Source organism: Cherax quadricarinatus, chromosome 8 (genome assembly GCF_038502225.1).
Source record: "Cherax quadricarinatus isolate ZL_2023a chromosome 8, ASM3850222v1, whole genome shotgun sequence".
Lineage (NCBI taxonomy): Eukaryota > Metazoa > Arthropoda > Malacostraca > Decapoda > Parastacidae > Cherax > Cherax quadricarinatus.
The window spans coordinates 51,978,607-51,992,106 of record NC_091299.1 but is presented as its reverse complement, the minus strand read 5'-3'; the positions used below and the strand labels follow the sequence as shown (position 1 = coordinate 51,992,106).

Genomic DNA, 13,500 nt, shown 5'->3' with positions numbered 1-13,500 from the left:
AGGAACAAAAAAAAAAACCGAAGTTATCATAATCTAAAGTTGTAGTTAGACAATTAGCTAATCTGAGTAAGAAATATGTATTTAGAGTGAAACGAAATCCTGTAAACACTATGACAGGATTGTTGATATATTCTCTCTGTCTGAAGATTACATGAAATGGGAAGAAGATTTGATAATCTTCTTTTATACAGTACAAGTATTTTACCCTATTTCATGAAAATGCTTTTCTCTGTACTATATCGTTTTCAGTTGAATACGGTGAGTGTGAGGCTGGTCTGCAGGTGACGATACTAGGACCATGAAAATTAAATTGTATTGTAAAATAAGGCTGATAAATTACATTCGTATGCCTGCAGACATGTTTCTGAAATACCTGCAAGACCACAAGCATTATTTTGAAACATCTGCAACACTCTGGTTTCTGAAACGCTTGCAACAATTCGAACATGTTCCTGAAACACCTGAAACACCTGAAACACCACTCTAAAAACCATTACAGATACGACAAAGCTTACTAAAGCATTCTGTGTCAAAAAAAATTATTATTTTTAACTATGATACTCGAAAAATATAAAATTCTTTTGATTTTCATATTAAAAAACAGTGCATGAAAGACTCCATTTATTTTATTATAAATAAAATTATATTCTATTTCCGATTCTAATTATTCAGTAGCTTTAGGGCAGATAAATGGAAAATCGTGAGTGATCCAAATTCAACATTTAACAGATCAAATTCATTTAAAATGTTTAGCTTCACCTTGTCATAAATAATTCCCTAAACTTATAATAGTGGAGCCTAGTTTCAGAATGATAGATTGAATTGTAGGTTACGTATGGAAAAGTACGATTGATGTTTAAACATGAGGGATGTGAAGCTCCATTTGCACGTTGCAGTGATTGCTGTGAAGAGTAGTGTAACTAGGGGGCATCCACAAAGTGTAACACCAAGCGTAGCTGTAGTAACACTGTAAGACCATGATATATCTTGTCTTGCAGTAGATATATCATGGCTAATAAGTGACTTAATGAATATCTCATATTACTCTAGGATGCCTTGACCTATGTTGGTATTTTGTTTCAGTTTCCATTTCAGATTTTTTTTAAGACGGCGGGAAGATATGTGAAATTATTGCGGTGGGACGTAAAAAAAAAAGAAATAGCGATTATGATTCCTCTCTTCCAGTCTATGGTAGTAGCAACCTTATCTCATTTAACTTGGTCAATTTTCTTACCACGTACAACAAAATAAGTCTCTAACGCTTTCTTTTGAAGTTAAATATTTTGTTTATCTTATTATAGACTGGGTTATGTTAATCTACGTTAGGTTTGGTTAGGTTAGGTTAGATTAGGTTAGGTTAATCCAAAGGTAGGTTAAGTTAGCCTAATTATAGGTTAAGTTAGGGTTGATTACGTTACGTTTAAAGTTAGCATAATCATATGTTATGCATGGTTAGGTTAGGTTAAGTTAAAGTTGAATAGGTTAGGTTAAGTAGAATTAGACTAGGTTAAGCTAGTTTTAGATTCGGTTAGGTTAGGTTAGATTAGGTTGTACTAGTCTGTGCTAACCAAGCCATATTCACGTAACTGTGCTCATCCAGTTGTACTTATTTATTCGTACTCACCATATTCTTTTCAGGAAGTTGTTCATCCCAGTTGAACTGACAATTTCGTACTCACCATCTAGATGTACTCAGATGTGCTCATCAATGTGTCTTAACGTATATTCATAGATGAAATGTTTCTCCTCTGCAGTAGCTTTCTCAGTCCAACACAGAGGTGATAGCAACATTGAAGACACTATTGTAAATAATTTTTCCCGACGTCTCCAGCTGCTACATCTCACTTCCAGCACCAAAACCTATATGTCTGGCCAAGAAACTAATCATCTTCCATCAAGGCTGAGGGACTAATCACCTCAACATTTTCTCATCACTTCTACGGTAGTCATCTCTGTATTCGACTGACGAAGTCTGCTCCGCCGATAATGATGCTTTTCGTCAGCTAGACGTATTTCGGTTGCTGCGCAGTCCGAGAATGATATCCCTGTATTCCATAAGACAGCAGGGTATACCTGGCGCATATCTGGAGAGGGTTTAGGAGTCAGCGCCCCCACTGTCCCGTCTGTGACCAGGCCTCGGGTGGTGATAAAATTCTACTGAGGCAAGGTATAGTAATATGTATTCATATATATGTGTATGCATGTTTGTATATACGCTTTTGCTTATCTGTGCATGTGCATATGTATGTGTTTGCATACTCATGCATGTTTAAATGTACACGTTTCTCTATGTAAGCATATGTTTATGTGTGGAAATGTATGACTGTCCGTAGGTATACATGTACTCACCTATTTGTACTCACCTATTTGTGGTTGCAGGGGTCGAGTCTTAGCTCCTGGCCCCGCCTCTTCACCGGTTGCTGCTATGTATTCTAGAGCATATGTATGTGTTCAAATAATGGCATGGGCATATATATTCTGGTGTGTATATGTGCATATGTGTACATGTACAAATGTTATCATGTGCACAAGTATGCATGTGTGCATGTGAGCTCGATTTAAGTCATAATGAACGACTGTAAATTATTAAACATAAAGATGGGCAGGAGGTTGAACCGAGGTCCTGGTACTGGCAGGTCCAACGGTTTACCACTGAACTAAAAGGCTTCTAATAGGAAAGTTCCACAAACACCACAACTGTGCCATGTCTTCACAGTTATGCTGTGCAGACTTGGCACAGTTGTGTCGTGCAGCATCACAACAAATTTGCTGGAGAAGGTCAGTTAGGGGAGAGAGTGGCGTCTGAAACGAACATGGCACTGCATTGTTGTCTGTCTGTTGAATTTTTCCTATTAGAAGCTCTGTAGCTCAGGGGTAAACTGCTGGACCTGCCAGTCCCAGGACCATGGTTCAAGCCCAATCCATCTTTCTGTTTTTTTCATATGTACATATGCGTACTTCATGCACATTGTGAAGGTTCAGCAGCCCTATCAGACCCTCAAAGAGAGTTTGATAGGACAAAGGAGTGGTGCACGACAGTTTTTTGGAAAGGGTTTACCGACAGGTACTGGACACTATACACATAAGACAGGAAGAAGTAAAGAAACTTTTGATGAAATTGAATACATCCACGGCATTGGTGTTATCATGGACTCTGCGAAACGGAGAAGAAGCACTTCCACCATACTACGATGTACAATAAGTCAATGATTACACTACAGTTACCAGAGACCTTGAAGACAGTGAATGTAGGACATATTTTTTAGAATCAAATCAAATCAAATTAAGTTTATTCTCTATAAGGGTTACAATGTGGGGTTTACAGGTTTTGGGTATTGTGTGGTTTACATGTTATAAAATACTAATTACAGAGGGGGCCACTAGGACACCTAGCATGGCTAGGCATTTCGGGCAGACTTAGATTAATTCTTACCATTAAATTCTTACAAATTGTGGTATTATGGCTAAGTGACTACATTATAGTTTGTGAGTTTAGCAATGTGAATGCTTTAGTTTTAGCACAATACAAAGTGTCTATATTGGAGTATCATAGGCAAACTTATGGCTAGTTAGGATTCATTCTTTTAAGATTAAGATTAGTATTTCTGTGTTTATAGTCAGTGGGTGAGTGAGTGTAATTGTGAACCACCAGGTGGTTATCATGTAGTTAGTTGTTGGGGTGTATCAGCGAGATAAGATGTTTTCTAACTGTAGTTTTGAAAGTGATGAATGTGTCTGCAGTTCTAGAGTTTTCAGGTAGGGTGTTCCAGATTTTAGGTCCTTTGAAATACATTGAATTTTTGTAAAGGTTTAGTCGGACACGGGAAATGTCATAGAGATGTTTGTGTCTGGTGTTATGCCTGTGGATCCTGTCACAACTAACAAGAAAGCGTTTTAGGTCAAGGTTAATATTGGAATTTAAGGTCCTGTAGATATAGATTGCACAGTAGTAAGAGTGGATGTTCTGAACAGGGAGTAAATTTAGATCTATGAAGAGTGGGGGGGGGGTGTTGCCAGGAATGGGATTTAGTGATTATCCTCACTGCGGCTTTTTGTTGGGTTATTATTGGCTTTAGGTGTGTTGCTGCAGTTGAACCTCAAGCACAGATAACATAGGTGAGGTATGGATATATAAGCGAATGGTATAGTGTGAGAAGAGCAGTTTGCGGCACGTAGTATCGTATCTTGGAGATGATCCCCACTGTTTTGGATACTTTTTTTGTTATGTGTTAGATATGGGTGCTGAAATTTAGGTTGTTGTCGAGGTATAAGCCAAGGAATTTGCCCTCATTATGTCTGGTTATTAGAGTGTTGTCGATCTTAATGTTGAGTTGCGCAACACCTGCTCTGCTACCAAACATAATATAGTAGGTTTTGTCAATGTTAAGTGTAAGTTTATTGGCTGTCATCCAAGTCGATATTTTGAGCAGCTCCTCGTTAACAATGGTGTTGAGGGTGGCAAGATTAGGGTGGAGACGACATAAGTCGTGTCGTCAGCAAAGAGAATGGGTTTCAGGTGTTGAGATATGTTTGGGAGATCATTGATGTAAATGAGGAAAAGCAGGGGTCCAAGGACACTTCCCTACGGAGCTCCAGTATCAAGTGGCCGTATGGATGAGGCTGTCTTTAATGGTGACATACTGATACCTACTAGAAAGGTAGGATTTAAAATATGCAAGCGCATGGCCTCTTATACCATAGTGGTCAAGTTTGTGGAGTAGGATGCCGTGGTCTACTGTGTCAAACGCTTTTCTTAGGTCAATAAAAATTCCTAGCGGATATTCCTTATTTTTCAATGCTGTGTAAAGCAGGTCTAGCATTTTTATAATTGCATCATTAGTGCTTTTATTTTTTCTGAATCCAAATTGGCAGGGGTTGAGTACGTTTTGTGACGTTATAAATGAATATAGTCTCCTGTGCACAAGTTTCTCGAAGATTTTGGAGGGAGAGAGACGGTAAGCTTTGAAATGCTTTCCAATTGTAATGAAATGCATACTATGCATGGTAATGAAGAAGATGATCGGGAAAGTGGAAGAACTTTAGGAGAGACGTGATTATATAAATAACAGCTGCAATGTTTCAGAAATAACAACTCTTATTATACAAGCCTGTTTGAGTTCAATAACAACGTAATGGATGTGAGACAAGAGAGAGAGAGATGGATGAGCGAATTGCGTTTTCATAGACTACAAGAAAGCATTTGTTACTTTATAATCACAAGAGACCGGCAAAAGTTTCAGGCGCATGGAAAAAAAAAGTGAACATACTCCAGTGGGTGAAAGAGAACTTGAGAAGATGAAAACATATAAAAAGTAAGTAGGGAAAAATTTTTCAAAATGGGGAAAAGAAATAAGGGAACACAGGCGGGAGGGGGAGAGGGAAGGTGTTCTATAAGATTTTATATTAGGATCATTATTATTTATGATTTATGTGACTGACAAACCAGATGGAAAAGTATTAGATGTATCCCTTTTTGCTTATGATGTAAAACCAATGAGAAGAATAAAAACAGATGAGTACAAGGAAAAGCTGCATACAGATCTGGACAAATTGTATGACTGGCTAGATAAGTGATTGTTTGAAGTCAACCCAAGAAAATACAAGGTTATTAAGACTGGGAAAAGGGGTAAACTGCTGGACCTGCCAGTCCCAGGACCACGGTTCAAGCCACATCCATCTTTCTGTTTATTTTTTTTTTCATATATGCTTATTCGTACTTGATGCACATTGTGAAGGTTCAGCAGCCCTTTCAGGTCCTCAAAGAGGGTTTGATAAGGCTGGTTCCTCGCTATGGAAGTGTAAAGATAGAAAAATCAATGATAACATAATAAGATAAGCATTTTCATTAATATGAAAAGAAATAGTAAATATAAAACACTCAAACTTGAAAGAAGAAATGAAAAGAGGAAAAAGAAAAAATGAAAAATGAAATATACAAATAATTAGTGACTCAAAGCTAATATGTACACAATACATAGTTAAGAATGGTACCGTGCCGATGTTTTGGGCACGTAGCTCTGAATCGTGGGTTGGAACGCTGAGCCTTTGTTGATGACGATTGGGGGGAAAGGGTCACAGGTGGGCTTGACTGTTGACACACTGAGTAGACAGTGACCCCAACATGAGTAGAGATTCTGACGAACAGAGGTACTGTGATCCTCTGACCACCACAACACTTTAGAAGCAGTTGAATCACCAGTAAAGTACCACCATGAAATACTAGTGGAGTTATAACTGGGGGACAGCTACTGGAATTGTGTGTAGTTGATTGGGTGTCAGTGTAGGTAGAGATGTCCGACTGACTGTCAAATCTTTTTCAAAATCTATGCTGCCCCTCTTATGTCGCCTGTGTTGGATGACCCGAGCCGGCTATCAAGGCTAAAATAAAGAAATACTAAGTTACGCACCACTTAAGAAATCACTCACATGCAGTGGTGGGCACAGCTAACCGAAAAGTTAACTTCTCTAACTGCTAACCTGCTTACTAAAAAACTAGCTCCACTAACGCTAAACCACTATACGGCCAAAAATATTAGCGGAAGCTAAAGCTAAATGCTAACTAACTTTTCCACATGAATTCAGATTCGATTTAGTTTTTTTGGACTTTTACTATTAAGACTTATACTCTAGTATAAATACCAGTGTTGTAAAGTAATGAAGTAAAACTACTTAAGTAATGTACTTAAGTAGCTTTTTTAGGTGTTTACTTTTTAAAAATTACTGAAATTGCTCACTATTAATTTTACTTAAGTACTGAAGTCTTATTACTTTTACTTCACTACAATCTGATAATGATACGTTACTCGTTATCATCATCAATAATTTTTTGAAAAGTAAACACCGAGAAAAGTTATTCAAGTAGAGTACTCGGGTAGTTTTACTTGTTTACAACACTGGGAAAGGTACTGTACTTCTAAACTGTCAAAACTTGCAATACCCACGAAAATTAAGAAAATATAAAAAACGCTATAGTAGTAATTTAATAAGTGTTTATAACTCATAAATACCTCATAAAATACTCCTCCAGCTGTTTATGGCTGACCAGAATCCTCCTGCCCAGGGTGCGGCAGAACATCGACGTCTTACTGGGGTTCAGCGTCTTGATCAGACTGACAAAGATGGGGGATTCCACTACATCCAGTGGTACCATGTTGCAGACGAATAGGTCCACAGTCTTTGTGTCCACCATAGACTGGTGTATGCTAGTACCAGCAGCAACAAACGCTTCGCCAATGGTGGTCTGGCGTGCTGTCTTTGCAGGCAGCTGTGACGACTGGCTACTGCTCCTGCTAGTGGCGCTGCCACAAGAAAATTGCCTTGATTCTCTCCTCAAACTTGATGGCATGCGCTTGGTGTTTCCTCTTAACATGCGACTTCAAGTTGTAGAGGCTCGCCGCTTGACCCTTGATGATGGTCTCCCTGGGCTGGCACATGACACACAGGAAGTACAAAATATTGGCATTCTTCATATCCCTTGACTTGGAGACAAAATAGTCGTCCAGGTTGGGTCTCGGGTTCTTCGACTTCTGGCCCTCAGCCTGAGTGGCCTCTGCTCAACCACAGCCGCTGCAGACTCCTCAACAACACACTCAGGCAGAACAGAAACGTCTCCCCTGTTCATAACGATAAGTGACAACTCACACCGGTGATCGCTGACACTGCAAGAATATAACATTGCTGCTCAGATGCTGCTGCTGCTGCGTTGACAAGTCACATTTACACATAGTCAGCCAATAGTGTGCCTGACTGACTGTTGGAGAAATGCCCACAACAGACAGGAACGAACATGTGCACCATTGAAAAGGCATTGCTCTCTGACTACTAACAACAGATGATTTTTTTTTTGTCGGACTCAAAGTAAGCGGAACTTTATATAGCGGTAGCTAATTGGTCAGCTAATCGTTTCTGAAGCTAGTGGAAATCCGCTAATCAAAAAATTTGTTCTGCTAATTAGTGGTTAGAGGATTAGCGGAACTGTGCCCACCACTACTCAAATGATAGGCGTACGGACTTTAATAGAAATGGTGAAGATTAAACATAAGCCCAAATCAGGACAGGAAGAATTTGCAGTATACATACTTACACAAGAGCGAAGCTCTAATTAAAGCCAACTTAACCCAAACATATAATAACAAACAGGAGTGGAACGAATACTTACAGATTTGATGGGAGCCGCAAGTCAAGTGACTGATAACCAGTCTGAGAGACTCGTCGCCTCCCACTGTGTGCAGAAGGGATGGGGGGAGGGGGGGGGAGATAGGGGAAACGATGCACCCACCTTAACAGCACAAGCAGACTGCCCAACAGAATACCACCACTATTCATTCATACTTCCACCCTTACTATCTACTGAACTTTCCCCTCACACACATGTTTATGCATGTATATCTTTATGCATGTTTCTGTACATATCAGTGTATCCATATATGCATATCTGTTTACATATGCATATATATGTATGTGTGTATATGTATAAACAATTAAGACAGCGATACTGGCTAGGAATTCCCATAAATTGAACGTGAAAGTTATTAAACAATTTACTTCAGTGTTCAGAGTGTTTCAAAAGCAGTTTTTTTCCGGGAGTCTCTTCTCATGTTATATATCAGAGAAAGCCAACAGACCAGAAAAAATTAGAAATTAAAGCTTAAAGCCAGTAAGAGGAAACATTCTCAAGTAACTGATCTAATTCCATTTTTTTAAGTTTGAAAAAAATATAAATTTGCACCTACCTTTGCCTAGCTTAAAGCACCATAACTTATTTATTGGTGTTACAGTGATGGAGTTCCATTCACATACAGGGAAACCTGCCATTTGTACAAATCATCAGCCAGAGAGAGGGGCAGAGCTTCACCTTAACTTACCTTGTAACTAAGGTCCACCCAGGAGGTAAGTGCCTCACTGGCTTTCAGATGACTAACACTTGCGAGGTTTCTATTCTCTAAGTGGGTGCATAAACTATAGCTTGTGAGGGAACTCATTCTCTCGCTAAACTACTCATGTTATTTTATCTTTAAAAGTTATTGTAAAAATTGTATATATCTGTAAATAACATTGATGGTGGGAATATACGCCATGTGAAAGTAAATATCTGGAATGTGTTATTCCTCTATAGTTCTTGACTGCTTTATTGAATGTGTCCTCGCTGGTATTGTTGCTTTATGGTCAGGTACGACAGTGCTTTGAATGGTTGCTCTGTTCGTAACATTCGGTTGCATCACTTTCCACATGCTTGCTTCTGTTTCACTCAGCATGTTCACTTCTCTCACACTCAACATACTTTCCCTGTACAACACTACATCATGTTTTCCTCACACTATATTTCACATGTTTTGTTCTTTCTCATTCAACATACTCTCTTTCCTCACACTGTACTCAACACGCTCAGTTCTCTCATGCTCTATATACTCGCTTCCTTCACACTGCAAGCCCCATGTTCACGACTCTCTCACTCAACATTCTCACTTTCCACACACTGTACTCAACATATTCATTTTATTCACACTGCACATCCACGTCAGTCTGTTGACATCTTGTTTGTCTGTCAAAACATCACTGAAGATATCTTTCCCAAGTTAATAATTCACTATTATTTTTATTTATTTACGATTGCCCTGGAGATGTCTCTCCCGTGTTAGGCTGTTCCTGTTCTTGTACGATTTTTTTTTTTTTTAGAAATTCTCTCCCATCCCACTATGTGTCTCATTTTATTATTCGACTTGTTCATGTCTCATCTGGTTAATGGACCCCTCTAGTGATGTCATGTCTAGCATTCTCTCTTAGCATATATTTACATCACAGTTCTCTAAGTTTTGAGACCACCAATGTAGCAAACCTCCGAAGTTCCTCAATTTTCTTTGCATGCTTGATTAGACGAGGATCATGAAGGCTCCAATGATGGCGCCGCATACTTCAGTTCTGGCATTTTGTGTAATGCAGTCACTGCTCTATATGCCTTCTTGTTCATTTTTCTGCAGACAGTTTACACTCTTGTTAGTTTTGCATATGGCGACTTAATTATCTCAATTCCCATAAGTATCTTGTATGATATAAATGTCTCCTCCCTAGTCTTCTTGTCCTCTTCTATCGTACGGTTCATTTCCACTAATCTCTTCGTGTAGGACACACGCCTTGGCCCCAAGACTATTCTAGTTGCGAACCTCGAAACCAGAAGCTTTTGCAAAAGCTTGACCAGGTAAGGGCTCCATGCTCGGGTTGCCTCATTTACGAGAGGATTTACATAGGTAATGCATAATTTAGTGAAAGATTCCTTTACAAGTTTCCAGAAGGCAGTTTTTAAATCTTCCTAGAATTTCTAATGACGTTGATGTTAGGCAGCTAATATGCACCACAGATGATAATATCTGTTCAAGTTCCAAGTGTATGATTAAATACTTGTGGTTATTTGTCAAAACATAACTCGTATGTCTGTCTTCAATATTATAAGTATTTAAATTGAAGATTTTCCTTAAGGAAGACGATTAACAACTAGTGAGCAGATTGCTATTTATTGTTGGTCTGGTGAAGTACTGAGTTCGTTTAGTGTCGGGGAGGGACTCGGCAAACGTCATTTTCCCCTCTCCAGTCCAGTAGGTATTGGCTTCATCTGAGTGTGTCTCTCAATCCAAGGATCATCATCAATCGTTCTCCATATTCTGTTTCGTCACTTTTATTGCCTGTTTAGAATTTATTGCCTGCAACATCGTCTCCTTAATTAATTGTTTCTCTTTGTTTGGTGTTCTGGCATCAAGTTGCAGTCTGTCTTTCCTGTCTTCTGCAGTGATGCTTCTGTCTTCATCAGTGATTCTTCTGTCTTCAGCAGTGATGCTTCTTTTTTCAGCAGTGATGCTTCTCTCTTCAACATGATGTTTCTGTAGTGATGGTTCTGTCTTTTGTAGCGATGTTCCTGTCTTCTACAGTGATACTCCTGTCGTCTACAGCGATACTTCTGTCCTCTACAGTGATGCTTCTATCTTAAGACTGCAATGATGTTTCTGATTTCTGCAGTGATGCTTCTGTCTGCTGTGATGCTTTTCTTTTCTGCAGTGGTGCTTCTGTCGCATAGCCTGACTGAGACAGAAAATATCTTGCTTTATATAATTATTTGACATGTTTCATTAGCTTTGTCTGTATGTAGGATGTTGCTCGCCGTTGGAGTGTGGTGACTGGCTGTACGTTCTCGCAATCTGCTTGTCCAACTACCGACTTGCTTGTTTACCTGCTGGCGTCGCAGGAGTAGCACTGGCTAGTCGCTTGATCACACCTGAAGTTGGAGACTGCCCTCCCTACATCACTGAGTCTCTCTAGATCTGCTTCCTGCCTGAGAAGCACCTCTCGATCTGCTTCTTGCTTGAGAAGCACACCTCACCAGATATTTCGTCTCTGGCAGTTTGTTCGTGATTTAGAATGTTTTTTGGTAGAGTATTATTTCGTAGGCGAGTCGAAACGTACTTCTTGTAACTCAGTGTAACTCTGTTCACAGAGAATTGTTCAGACTTAGTTATTTTTGACGTTTTGCTGAAGTTGTGTCGCAGAGACACTCCATTCATCCTTCGTTCCAAGCTGAAGCCTCTGATTTACTTTGAGGCATCTACGCACTGCCGTAGTCAGGGATTTGGTTATACTGAACATGGATTCAATATTAAGGGAGATTAATGCCTTTTATAGAGGATCTGCAGTTGGTCCACAGTTAGGGTCGTTATTGTGTCTCCATGTTCCTGACGCCGTGTTGCTGCTTTGTACATTATTACTGTTCGGTGAATGGTTCGTCATATTGTCCAAGCAAGCTGATTTATTGCTTTGTTGGTGAAGAAGATAGAGGACGTTTAGTCAATCACTATTTAAGTTGATTCTAGTCTTACTGAGACATAACGAGCACTTTTGACTACATACACATATTCTCACACGACACTTGCATATTGTTATATTTATAATTTGAGTATAACTCATCATAACTATATACCAGACGGTACTTGTGAGTCGTACTGATACAAAATGTGCACTCAGCACTAGAGTACTTTATGTACAGTTTAACACTGCAATTAATGTATACATAAGTAATATCCAGAAGAAGTGTAGGAGCTTACATATCCTGAATTATATTAAATTACTTTAATAATGTCCACCTAGACACTTTTCTGTATTAAAGATCTCAAATTTTATTGCGTTGGTTTATTATCATTCAGTTGCGATCCTAAAACACTATTAATATTTCTATCATTTCAAGGGATAACTGGACATGATCTTATTCTGACAAACTGTTACAAAATCACTAACAGTGTAGATGCTAGAGGGGGATCAATAAGATAACCTTCTAGTATTCTCTGGGGATGTCTTAACTTTATATATATCGCATTTTGTAATACTTCTGGCTTCTACAGTGAAAGTTTTGTCTTCTGCTGTGGTGTCTTTTTCTTCTGTAGTGATGAGTCTGGCTTCTACTGTGATGTTTCTGTCTTCTGTAGTGATGTTTCTGTTTTCTATAATGATGCTGCTGTCTTCTGCAGTGATGTTTCTGTCTTCTGATGTGATGCTCATGTCTTCTGTAGAGATGTTTCTTCTTCTGCAGTGATTCTCCTGTTTTCTGAAGTGATGTTCCTGTCTTCTGTAGTGATGTTTCTGTTTTCTGCAGTGATGCTTCTTTCTTCTGTAGAGATGTTTTTGTCTTCTGCAGTGATGCTCCTGTCTACTGTAGTGATGTGTCTGTCTTCTGCAGTGATGCTCCTGTTTTCTGTTGTGATGCTCTTGTCTTCTGTTGTGATACTCCTGTCTTCTGTAGTGATGTGTCTGTCTTCTGCAGTGATGTTTCTGTCTTCTGTAGAGATGTTTCTGTCTTTTCCAGTGATGCTCTTTCTTCTGTATTGATTTGTCTGCCTTCTGCAGTGATGTTACTGTCTTCTGAAGAGATGTTTCTGTCTTCTGTAATAATGTGTATGCATTCTGTAGTGAAGATCCTGTCTTCTGTAGTAATGTCCCTGTCTTCTGTAGTGATGTTTCTGTCTTCTGCAATGAATGTTTCTGTCTTCTGTTCTGAAGCTTCTCTTTTCTATAGTAATGCTGTCTTCTGCAATGATTGTCCTATTTTTAGGGATGCTCTGCCTTCTGTAGTGATGTTTATGTCTTCTGTAGTGATGTTTTTGTCTTCTGAAGTTTCAGTATTCTGTAGTGATGTTTTTGTATTTTATAGTGATGTTTCTCTCTTCTGAAGTAATGTTTCAGTCTTCTGTAGTGATGTTTGTGTCTTCTGGCTTGATGTTTCTGCCTTCTTTAGTAATATTTCTGTCGTCTGTAGTGATGTTTCTGTCTTCTGTAATGATGTTTTTGTATTTTGCAGTGATGCTTCTGCAGTGATGTTCTGGCTTATACAGTGAGGTCTTAATCAGTGATGTTTGTGTCTTCTGTATTGATGTTTATATCTTCTGCAGTGATGTTTCTGTTTTCTGAAGTGATTCTTCAGTCTTCTGCAGAGATGCTTCTATCTTCTGCAGTGATGCTTCTATA

At 38.9% G+C, this 13,500-nt stretch overlaps 1 pseudogene; it reads right to left on the bottom strand.

Moving 5' to 3' along the window:
- Positions 1-6,997: 6,997 nt before the first annotated feature.
- LOC138852391 (uncharacterized) lies at positions 6,998-12,537 on the bottom strand (annotated as a pseudogene).
- Between the last annotated feature and the right edge of the window lie 963 nt (positions 12,538-13,500).